At 46.6% G+C, this 11,808-nt stretch overlaps 1 long non-coding RNA gene across 1 annotated transcript; it reads right to left on the reverse strand.

Annotated features, from left to right (window-relative positions):
- Window positions 1-4,738: 4,738 nt before the first annotated feature.
- On the reverse strand, window positions 4,739-8,699 carry LOC147959430 (uncharacterized). Its single transcript, XR_015611783.1, has 3 exons — window positions 8,113-8,699; window positions 6,906-6,978; window positions 4,739-5,599 (listed from the first exon to the last, which is right to left on the reverse strand). It is a non-coding gene; the product is annotated as an uncharacterized LOC147959430 (long non-coding RNA).
- Window positions 8,700-11,808: the final 3,109 nt, after the last annotated feature.

Here is an 11,808-nt window from a genome sequence, read left to right on the forward strand (position 1 = left end):
TCGAAAACAGAATCTGTCAAAAATAGAATAGTCTGTAGTAATCTAGATCAAACATATACTTCTGGAACTCATAAAATTCTAAAATAAATTGCTGGACCTGAGGAATTTATATATTAATCATCTTCAAAAAGAATTAACTAAATATCACTCTCCAAATAAAAATGGCAGCAATTCTCGTGAGCGCTAAAGTTTCTGTTTTTTATAGCATGATCATAAAGACTTCACCCAAGTCTTCCCAAAGGTTCTACTTGACACAAGCACTAGTTAAAACATAAAACCACATCTAAACAGAGGCTAGATGAGTTATTTATTACTAAACAGGAGCAAAAAGCAAGGAACAAAAATAAAATTGGGTTGCCTCGCAACAAACGCTATCGTTTAACGTCCCTAGCTAGGCATGATGATTTCAATGATGCTCACATAAAAGATAAGAATTGAAATATAAAGAGAGCATCATGAAGAATATGACTAGCATATTTAATTATAACCCACTTCCTATGCATAGGGATTTTGTGAGCAAACAACTTGTGGGAACAAGAATCAACTTGCATAGGAAGGTAAAACAAGTATAACTTCAAAATTTTAAGCACATAGAAAGGAAACTTGATATTATTGCAATTCCTACAAGCATATATTCCTCCCTCATAATAATTTTTAGTAACATCATGAATGAATTCAACAATATAACCAGTACCTAAAGCATTCTTTTCATGATCTACAAGCATAGAAAAATTACTACTCTCCACATAAGCAAAATTCTTCTCATTCGAAATAGTGGGAGTATCATAAGAAACTCGAATACTGTAAATTGTCTCCACATTAAAAGAGTAATGTTCAGAAAAGGGGTAACCATAATCATAACAAGTTTTATAAATATAATCACTACTTTTTATAGCATAAGTATCATCACAATAATCATCATAGGTAGGAGGCATGCTATCATCATTATAAATTTGCATATCAAAACTTGGGAGACTAAAAATATCATCTTCATTAAATGTAGCATCCCCAAGCTTGGGACAAACATTAATTACAGCAAATATATTCTCAAAAACATCATCTTCATCAAACATAGCATCCCCAAGCTTGGGCCTTTTCATATCATAAGCATAATCACTCTCATCATTAATAGTATGGATAGCACCAATAGTATATCAATTATCATATTCTTCCAAGCAAGTGCCAAAAAGATTTTCAAGATCATAAGAAGTATCATTATCTTCCACAATTATATTTTCATGAGGCACAATAGTAATAGGAGCAGCATTATTTGGGAGAGATATCTTTTTACCTCTCTTCCTTTTTCTTTTCTTCTTCTTCACCACATCATGTGTGGGTTCAATCCTCTTTTTGGAGCTCCTTATTAATGAGATTGGTTGAATAGGAGGCTCCTCCTCGTTACCTGATTCATCATAAGAAATAATATGAGAATATTGGAAAGTCTCTTCCCTTTCATTAGTGTTCTCTTCATCTTCTATTTGCTTTCTTTTCTTTATGTAATTGGCAATATAAGGATTTACAATGCAATTCACCGCACAATACATATAAATTTCCTCTAGATCAAAACCAAGAAGTTTATAACGGGCAAATTCTGGAAGATGCCCAGTTATATGTTTCATTTCTTCGCAACCCATAAGCAAGCTAAGTTCATTATAATGTGCAAGGGAAATCAACTCATCACAATTTTTGGACACGATTAGATCATGAAACAATTTGCATCGGATAGCTAAATGACCATTTTCATTGCAAAGTCCACAAGTACGGCAAAGAAAAATTAAATTTTCAGCACAATCATCTAGCCTTTCTTGCAACAATTTAGTTTCTAAGTGCTTATGCCTCTCGCAATATCTATCTTCCCTATTTGGTGTGTACTTGCAAACCCAATGCACTCCACAAAAATTGACATGTTTATAGGAGACATTTTCATCATAACTAGTGCAATCATCATTAGTGCCATGGATATTCAAGGAGTTCATACTAACAACATTGCAATCATCATTAGTGCCATGGATATTCAAGGAGTTCATACTAACAACATTGCAATCATGCTCATCATTCAAATATTTAGTGCCAAATATTTTAATGCATTCTTCTTCTAACACTTTGGCACAATTTTCCTTTCCATCATACTCATGAAAGATATTAAAAAGATGAAGCGTATGAGACAAACTCAATTCCATTTTTTTATAATTTTCTTTTATAAACTAAACTAGTGATAAAACAAGAAACTAAAAGACTTGATTGCAAGATCTAAAGATATACCTTCAAGCACTCACCTCCACAGCAATGGCGTCAGATAAGAGCTTGATGTCTACTACACAACCTTCTTCTTGTAGACGTTGTTGGGCCTCCAAGTGCAGAGGTTTGTAGGACAGTAGCAAATTTCCCTCAAGTGGATGACCTAAAGTTTATCAATCCGTAGGAGGCGTAGGATGAATATGGTCTCTCTCAAGCAACCCTGCAATCAAATAACAAAGAGTCTCTTGTGTCCCCAACACACCCAATACAATGGTAAATTGTATAGGTGCACTAGTTCGGCGAAGAGATGGTGATACAAGTGCAATATGGATAGTAGATAAAGGTTTTTGTAATCTGAAAATATAAAAACAGCAAGGTAACTAATGATAAAAGTGAGCGTAAACGGTATTGCAATGCTAGGAAATAAGGCCTAGGGTTCATACTTTCGCTAGTCCTTCACATTTCGAGTCCTAGAAAAACCAAGTACAAAGTCCATGCTAATGTCTTCCCATGGTTGATATGGAATGGGTAGAGGCATATAAAGGCCATAAGATTGAGCTTTGGACTTAGCTTTGCGACATGTAGAGCATCGGTTGGTGAAGCGGTTGACGTCGCGAAACATCTTGGGCCAAAAGTAGTTCTTCGAGAGCGTGGCGAACGTCTTGTCTCGTCCAAAATGTCCCATCAAGCATCCTCCATAAGATTCCTGCAAAAGCAAAAAACGAAGAGAAGACTCGGGGATGCAAAGTTTGTTAGCTCTCATAAGATATCCATCTTTGATGTAATAGCGTTCCCAAGAGGTATGCATCAAACACTTGGCATAAGGAGTAGCAAAGGTAGGATCATGCTCATACAAGTCTTTTATATGCTCAAAGCCAATGACATCCAAATCAAGTTGAGTAACAAGCATGCATATGCGAGAAAGGGCATCCGCCACAATGTTTTCTTTACCTTTAATGTACTTGATGACATAAGGAAAAGACTCGATAAATTCACTTCATTTAGCATGACGCTTGTTCAATTTGGTTTGGCCCTTGTCGGTGTCAAAACCGGTGGATCTCGGGCAGGGGGTCCCGAACTGTGCGTCTAAGGTGGATGGTAACAGGAGGCAGGGGACACGATGTTTACCCAGGTTCGGGCCCTCTCGATGGAGGTAAAACCCTACGTCCTGCTTGATTGATCTTGATGGTATGAGTATTACAAGAGTTGATCTACCACGAGATCGTAGAGGCTAAACCCTAGAAGCTAGCCTATGGTATGATTGTATGTTGTCCTACGGATTAAACCCTCTGGTTTATATAGACACTGGAGGGGGCTAGGGTTACACAAAGTCGGTTACAAGGGAGGAGATCTACATATCCGTATTGCCAAGCGTGCCTTCCACGCCAAAGAGAGTCCCATCCGAACACGCGACGAAGTCTTCAATCTTGTATCTTCATAGTCCAACAGCCCGGCTGTCCGGAGACCCCCTAATTCAGGACTCCCTTAGTAGCCCCTGAACCAGGCTTCAATGACGATGAGTCCGGCACACAGATTTGTCTTCGGCATTGCAAGGCGGGTTCCTCCTCCGAATACTCCATAGAACATATTGAACACAAAGATAGTGTCCGGCTCTGCAAAACAAGTTCCACATACCACCGTAAAGAGAATGATATTTCCACAAATCTAATCTGCTGACACGTTTTGACAACACGACATCATGTCATGGCCTGGTCATTATTCAAACCGTTTTTCTCAACCAGCACCGCACATATCGCGAGGCGGTTTTCTTGACACGTCTTGTTGATGTCTACTACACAACCTTCTTCTTGTAGACGTTGTTGGGTCTGCAAGTGCAGAGGTTTGTAGGACAGTAGCAATTTCCCTCAAGTGGATGACCTAAGGTTTATCAATCCATAGGAGGCGTAGGATGAAGACGGTCTCTCTCAAGCAACCCTGCAACCAAATAACAAAGAGTCTCTTGTGTCCCCAACACACCCAATACAATGGTAAATTGTATAGGTGCACTAGTTTGGCGAAGAGATGGTGATACAAGTGGTATATGGATAGTAGATAAAGGTTTTTGTAATCTGAAAATATAAAAACAGCAAGGTAACTAATGATAAAAGTGAACACAAACGGTATTGCAATGCGTTGGAACAAGGCCTAGGGTTCATACTTTCACTAGTGCAAGTCCTCTCAACAATAATAACATAATCGGATCACATAACTATCCCTCAACATGCAACAAAGAGTCACTCCAAAGTCACTAATAGCGGAGAACGAACGAAGAGATTATGGTAGGGTACGAAACCACCTCAAAGTTATTCTTTAATCCGTTGGGCTATTCCTATAAGTGTCACAAACAGCCCTAGAGTTCGTACTAGAATAACACCTTAAGACACAAATCAACCAAAACCCTAATGTCACCTAGATACTCCAATGTCACCTCAAGTATTCGTGGGTATGATTATACGATATGCATCACACAATCTTAGATTCATCTATTCAACCAACACATAGAACCTCAAAGAGTGCCCCAAAGTTTCTACCGGAGAATCACGACGAAAACGTGTGCCAACCCCTATGCATAGGTTCATGGGCGGAACCCACAAGTTGATCACCAAAACATACATCAAGTGAATCACGTGATATCCCATTGTCACCACAGATACGCACCGCAAGACATACATCAAGTGTTCTCAAATCTTTAAAGACTCAATCCGATAAGATAACTTCAAAGGGGAAACTCAATCCATTACAAGAGAGTAAAGGGAGAGAAACATCATAGGATCCAAATATAATAGCAAAGCCCGCGATACATCAAGATCGTATCACCTCAAGAACACGAGAGAGAGAGAGAGAGAGAGAGAGATCAAACACATAGCTACTGGTACATACCCTCAGCCCCGAGGGAGAACTACTCCCTCCTCGTCATGGAGAGCACCGGGATGATGAAGATGGCCACCGGAGAAGGATTCCTGTGACGCCCCCGATTTGACCGTACACTAATCATACACGCAAACATGTACAATCAAGATCAAGGACTCACGGGAAGATATCACAACACAACTCTACAAATAAAATAAGTCATACAAGCATCATATTACAAGCCAGGGGCCTCGAAGGCTCGAATACAAGAGCTCGATCATAGACGAGTCAGCGGAAGCAACAATATCTGAGTATAGACATAAGTTAAACAAGTTTGCCTTAAGAAGGCTAGCACAAACTGGGATACAGATCGAAAGAGGCGCAGGCCTCCTGCCTGGGATCCTCCTAAACTACTCCTGGTCGTCGTCAGCGAGCTGCACGTAGTAGTAGGCACCTCCCGAGTAATAGTAGTCGTCATCGACAGTGGCATCTGGCTCCTGAACTCCATCGTCTGGTCGCAGCAATCGGGTATAGGAAGGGGGGAAAAGGGGGAGCAAAGCAACCGTGAGTACTCATCCAAAGTACTCGCAAGCAAGGAGCTACACTACATATGTATGCATTGGTATCAAAAGGGAATAAGGGTATCATATGTGGACTGAACTGCAGAATGCCGGAATAAGAGGGGGATAGCTAGTCCTATCGAAGACTACGCTTCTGGTAACCTCCACCTTGCAACAGGAGAAGAGAGTAGATGATAAGTTCACCAAGTAGCATCGTGTAGCATAACCCTAACCGATGATCCTCCCCTCGTCGCCTTGTGAGAGAGCGATCACCGGTTGTATCTGGCACTTGGAAGGGTGTGTTTTATTAAGTATCCGGTTCTAGTTGTCAAAAGGTCAAGGTACAACTCCAAGTCGTCTTGTTACCGAAGATCACGGCTATTCGAATAGATTAACTTCCCTGCAGGGGTGCACCACATTTCCCAACACGCTCGATCCCATTTGGCCGGACACACTTTCCTGGGTCATGCCCGGCCTCGGAAGATCAACACGTCGCAGCCCTACCAAGGCACAACAGAGAGGTCAGCACGCCGGTCTAAATCCTATGGCGCAGGGGTCTGGGCCCATCGCCCATTGCACACCTGCACGTTGCGTACGCGACCGGTGAGCATACCTAGCCTCCCTTATACAAGAGTAGGCGTTCCAGTCCAACCCGGCGCGCACCGCTCAGTCGCTGACGTCACAAAGGCTTCGGCTGATACCACGGCGTCGAGTGCCCATAACTGTCCCCGCGTAGATGGTTAGTGCGTATAGGCCAGTGGCCAGACTCAGATCAAATACCAAGATCTCGTTAAGCGTGTTAAGTATCCACGGACGCCGACCAGGGCCAGGCCCACCTCTCTCCTAGGTGGTCTCAACCTGCCTTGTCGCTCCGCCACAAAGTAACAGTCGGGGCCCGTCGGGAACCCAGGCCCACCTCTACCGGGATGGAGCCACCTGCCCCTTCAGCCCCCATCTCCGAACAGTATCATGAGTAATGTAACAGTATAAAGTATATAGCATATGCCCGTGATCACCTCCCGAGTGATCACGGCCCAGTAGTATAGCATGGCAGACGGACAAGAGTGTAGGGCCACTGATGGAACACTAGCATCCTATGCTAAGCAGTAGGATAGCAGATAAGGGTGACAACTGTAGCAACAGTGACAGGCTATGCATCAGAATAGGATTAACGGAAAGCAGTAACATGCTACACTACTCTAATGCAAGCACTATAGAGAAGAGTAGGCGATATCTGGTGATCAAAGGGGGGCTTGCCTGGTTGCTCTGGCAAGGAGGGGTCGTCAACACCGTAGTCAATCGGGGGTACCGGCAGCGGTCTCGGGGTCTACTGGAAAGAAGTAACGGAGGGGGAACACAATAAATAACAGAGCAAACAAAGCAACACAAAGTATAACATGGCAATGCGCGGTGCTATGGGTGACCTAACGCAGTATGAGGTGATACCGGTGAAGGGGGGAAACATCCGGGAAAGTATTCCCGGTGTTTCGTGTTTTCGGACAGATGAACCGGAGGGGAAAATTTGCGTGTTTGCTATGCTAGGGATGCGTGACGGACGAACGGGCTGCGTATCCGGATTCGTCTCGTCGTTCTGAGCAACTTTCATATATAAAGTTTTTCGATCCAAGGTACGTTTTATTTTCTATGAATTTCCGAAGTTTAAAACAATTTCTAGATTTATTTTAATTCGAAAAAAATGCAACAAATACTTTCTGTACCCAGGGACAGCTAGACCTAGAGGATTACAGGTGGGGCCAGGGTCTGAGTTGACCCAGTCAATACTTGACTGGTCAACTCATGAACAGTGCTAGTGGGGGCCCAGTTGTCATGGACTCTATTTTATTGAGTCAATTAATTTGAGACAATCAACAGGGGCAGCTCACATGTTATTTTCTACTGTATTAAACTAAGTTAGCACTAACTAATCTAGTCTAATTAAACAAGGGCTGGCCGTATTGGACAGTGGCCCAACCGGCCACATGCACACACGCATACAACACATTCAGCCAAGGCCATCGCCATGTTCAGTAGCAGCAGCAGTCAACGGCAATTGAGCAGCAGCTAGTAGCAATAGTAACGAGGAGGAGTAGTGGCTCGCGAGCAGAAGTAGCAGGAGTAGCGCAGTAGCAGTACGCGGCAAGCAGCAGTTTAGCAAAGCAGCAACACTAGCTAGCGGTGCAGCGGCAGCCGATAGCAGCAACAGAGTAGCGCCCAGCAACGAACGCAGTAGGGGCGAGCGGGGCGCGGCCACATGCGAGCATGGGGCGCGGGCGCGCACGCTGTGCAGGGCGCGGCCTAGCGCGGAGAGCGGGCCGGGAAGGCCAGGGCGGCGCGGGTGCGGCGACGCACGACGGGGGTGGCGACCGGAGCAGGGGAACGCGGCGGGCGCGGACAGGCGCGCGGTCGAGCAGCTACACGCGGGGATTCGAGGAAGGGGAGAGAGGGAAATCGACGAGAGGCTCACAGCGGAGCGCAGGGGCGAGCTCGGAGGGACGCGGGGTGGACCGGAGAAGCGGCAGTCGGCGATGACGTGCGGCGGCCGTGGGCGGAGACGATGGCGAAGGCGACGAGTTGAGGCAGTCGGGCATCAGATCCGTCCGGTGGTGACGCACAGCGTGGCCTGGCGGTTCTCCCCGTCACCCTCCCATGGCGTGGGGAGGCTCTGGTGCACGTAGACGATGACGCGGTGACGGCCGAGCTCGGGCGGCTCGTGCGAGAGGGAGAGGGGAGAGGAAACGGCACGGGGGAAGGAGGGAGAAGAAGCTAGGGTTCGGGGAGGGGGCACGGCGTCATTTTAATCCCAAAAGGGGGGTGGGGATAGCCGACGCATGGCCTAAGAACCATGGATGCCCTCCACGCACACCCTGCGTCTCTGTAGCTGAACGTTGGGGATAACTCTCCTGTTGGGCTGGATCTCCTTCTATTACTAAATGGGCCAGTTGTATAGTGCATTCTTCTTCCGCCTTCTTTTTCTGTCTTATTTTTCTAGCATCACTTACTATTTTCTTTTAGTATCAAATGATTTTTGGTGAACATGGAAGTTGGCAAAAAAATCAACTGCAACACTTTGAAAAAGTACCCAAAGTTTGGGGGTATTTGGAAATATATAACCATTTGTTTATTTTGAAAATGTTATTTTTGTTGTTTTTGGACCACTTATTATTTCCTAGGGATTTATCTGTCAGCCAAATGATGTTGGATTCTACATGATACTGGTCAGCGGACGTTTTAGAATAATATGAATATTTTTAGTTTTTTTGTTTGAAGAAATAATAATTTGACTTTATTTTAAATTTTAAATTTGAATTCGGTTTGGATCAAAGTGAGGTTTCAGAAAATTAATTGCGATGGCGTGGCACCATTAGTGTGTGGTTACTGTAGCTTAACTACCGGGGTGTTACAATTCCCCCTCTGGCAGGGTGCCGGAACGGGTCTAGGTTGGTTTTCAGTGGCTACGGAGGCTTCTGGCGGCGGAACTCTCGATCTATTGTGCTCCCTGATCATTTTAGGGTATATGAAGATATATAGGCGGAAGAAGTACGTCAGGGGGTCCACGAGGAGCCCACGAGGGTGGAGGGCGCGCCCAGGGGGTGGGCGTGCCCCCTGCCTCGTGGCTTCCTCGTAGATCCCCTGACGTGCACTCCAAGTCTTCTGGTCTTCTTATGATCCAAAAATAAGTTTCATGAAGTTTCAGGTCAATTGGACTCAGTTTGGTTCTCCTTTTCTGCGATATTCTAAAACAAGGTAAAAACAGAAACTGGCACTGGGCTCTGGGTTAATAGGTTAGTCCCAAAAATGATATAAAAGTGTATAATAAAGCCCATAAACATCCAAAACAGTACATAATATAGCATGGAGCAAACAAAAATTATAGATACGTTGGAGACATATCACTTTTCAAGGCAGAGATCGTGTCCCCCTTATTATGGGATTCTCATCAATACAGACGTGGGTAACCCAACCGCGCCATCAATTACGACGCTTGGAAAATAAGCGATTTTACCAGGCAAGTGGGGAGGCGTATCGCCTCTTCCGCCCTTATAAAGGGACAAAGATTCACCTTTTTTACCCACGCCTTCTTCCTCCTCGCTTATCCATTCTCGCACACTCAAGCTCCAGCGCCCAAGTTTGTGTCCTTCTCCTCAAACCACTCCAAGCATGTCCGGAGCAGGAGGCAAGTGGATGGTCTCCTCCATCACGGAGGAGAACATCACAAAGCTACGGGAAGCCGGATATCTGGCCGCGGATATCGCGCACCGGCTGCCAGATGCGCATCAAATCATCCCTACGCCCGAACCCCATGAAAGGGTAATTTTCCTTACCCACTTTGTCCGCGGACTGGGATTTCCCCTCCACCCGTTTGTCCGCGGGCTCATGTTCTACTACGGGCTGGATTTTCATGATCTGGCCCCCAATTTCATCCTCAACATCTCAGCGTTTATCGTCGTGTGCGAGGCTTTCCTCCGCATCAGGCCCCACTTCGGCCTGTGGCTGAAGACCTTCAATGTCAAACCGAAGGTGGTGGTCGGCCAGCAAGCAGAGTGTGGAGGCGCCATGGTGGGCAAAATGCCTAACGTCACCTGGCTCGAAGGCTCCTATGTGGAGACCATTAAGGGGTGGCAATCGGGGTGGTTCTACATCACCAAGCCGCGCGACACCAACTAGGTGGCGGCCCCCAAATTTCGATCCGGAATCCCCACGTGGCTCACTTCCTGGAAAGAGAAGGGTCTGTCCTGGGGTTCCCCGGTAGAGCTGCCCGGACTCCAGACCTGTATCCAGAACATGATGAGCAAGAAAATCAAGCTCGTCAACGTGGTCCAGGTCATGCTCTTCCGCCGGATCCTCCCGTGTCAACGACGGGCGTTCAATCTGTGGGAGTTCGACCCGGCCAAGCACCAGACGCTGCGAAAGCTCTTCGACACAACGCACAAGGACGTCTGGAAGGTGCTGTTCAAGGGCGCCGAGGTACCTCCTCCCCTTATCGAGCACCGCGGACTCGGCGCAAACCGCCATGCCAATCCGGTAAGTTTTTATATTTCATAGGATATTTATATGCCCTAGTTTAATCGTGTGCGGGATCTAAGCTTCCATGCCATTAACAGGACTAGGTAGAGACAGCGGGGCAGCTCAATTGCCCAGCCCCCCTGCCTGAAGATCCTGCAGGCGCTCTCCTAACGGAGATGCTGGCTCCGGCGCCTTACGAGGTGCCGATGAAGAAGACCAAGAAGAAGGCCACGGGGACCCGAAAGGGTCTTCGGCGCAAGGTCATATCGGACTCATCGTCCGATGACTCCGACGTGCACTCCTCCCACGAAAACGAGGAGGAGGAAGAGAAAAGTTCTCCCCCCCTAGCCGGGCGAGACAATAAAAGGAAGGCCGCCCCAACCAGGGAGGCCGAAGGGTCCAAGAAGGGAAGGACCCTCCTTCTGGACTGCTCCACGACGGACGCCTACAGCGGCGACGAGTGGCTACCCAGGGTCAAGCCCCTGGCGAAGTCGTAAGTATCCGGATACCATAGTAATTCATGGTATGTTTTATTGCCCTGCTTCTCCTCATGCCGAACATGATTATGCAGTCCGTCCCGAGCTCATCTCGACATATCTTCGTCAGACAGCTCTTTGGACTCGTCGAATATGAATAGCAGTTCTCTTCCGACCGCCTCCACCCCTTGCCCTACGGACAACGTCGAGGTGTTGTCTCGAAAGGCACCGAGCCGAGGGGAGGTGGTCCTGGGGGCGCCTCGAGGCGACCTTCCGGACCCTGGGCGCAAAGGGAGCAAGACTCCCACGGGCTCCGAGTTCGCCCCCCAGCCGAACACTGCGTCGGAAGCTTCGATGGTTCCGGACTCCGGCAGGCGATCCCCCGTTAAGGCGGCAAGCCGCCCGTGCTGGTGGCCTCTGCCCATCCAGAGGCACTGAACAACTTGCTGGAAGCGCTTCGCGGCGCTTCCATCGATGAAGAGCACCGCACTATCATGAGTGCGGTGATCGAGAAGGTCCAGTCTGCCAAAAACGGACTAACCGAAGCTTGTGCCAGCCTCCTAACAGGCTTTGAGGTAAGCAATCAAAATATAAGGAAATATTACCGCATAGACAGTAGCCCCCGATGCTCTGTTTGGCGTTCGCGAAGAAAGGCCGAATAGAGGATCAAATAATGACTC

This window comes from Triticum urartu, chromosome 7A (assembly GCF_056163025.1).
Source record: "Triticum urartu cultivar PI428250 chromosome 7A, HENAU_Tu73, whole genome shotgun sequence".
Lineage (NCBI taxonomy): Eukaryota > Viridiplantae > Streptophyta > Magnoliopsida > Poales > Poaceae > Triticum > Triticum urartu.